A 472-nucleotide genomic window follows, 5' to 3' on the forward strand; every position below is an offset into this window, starting at 1 on the left:
ATTGTATGTTGTTATCGCATTTTTTCTTCTCTCTCAGCAAAGTAGATTTTTTTTATTACGCTGATATTATAGATAATATTTACTGAAAAGAGCTAAGGATGCCAATGTCTTAGTGGAAATACCGTTTTGTTAGATTTTATATGACACCTTGTCAAGATTATAATATATCGTTTTAATGGTTCGTTTATTTTGTTCGTTTATAGTGTTTAAGTGAAATGTTTCATGTGAAAAACTATATATAAAGGAAATAATCAATTAAGGGTATTTAAAGCATTTATTTCTTATATCTAACTTTGGGAAATCGATGTTACTGTAACATTAAAAGTAAAAAATCATAGAGCATTCTACAGCACGATTACATGACTATATAAACTGTTGGTTCAATGTTTTATTTGTAATCTGACTAATACACTTTTTTGTAAATAACAGATAATATGCTTCAGCACCATGTATTACCAGACTGAGCGTATAA

This window comes from Penaeus monodon, chromosome 19 (genome assembly GCF_015228065.2).
Source record: "Penaeus monodon isolate SGIC_2016 chromosome 19, NSTDA_Pmon_1, whole genome shotgun sequence".
NCBI lineage: Eukaryota > Metazoa > Arthropoda > Malacostraca > Decapoda > Penaeidae > Penaeus > Penaeus monodon.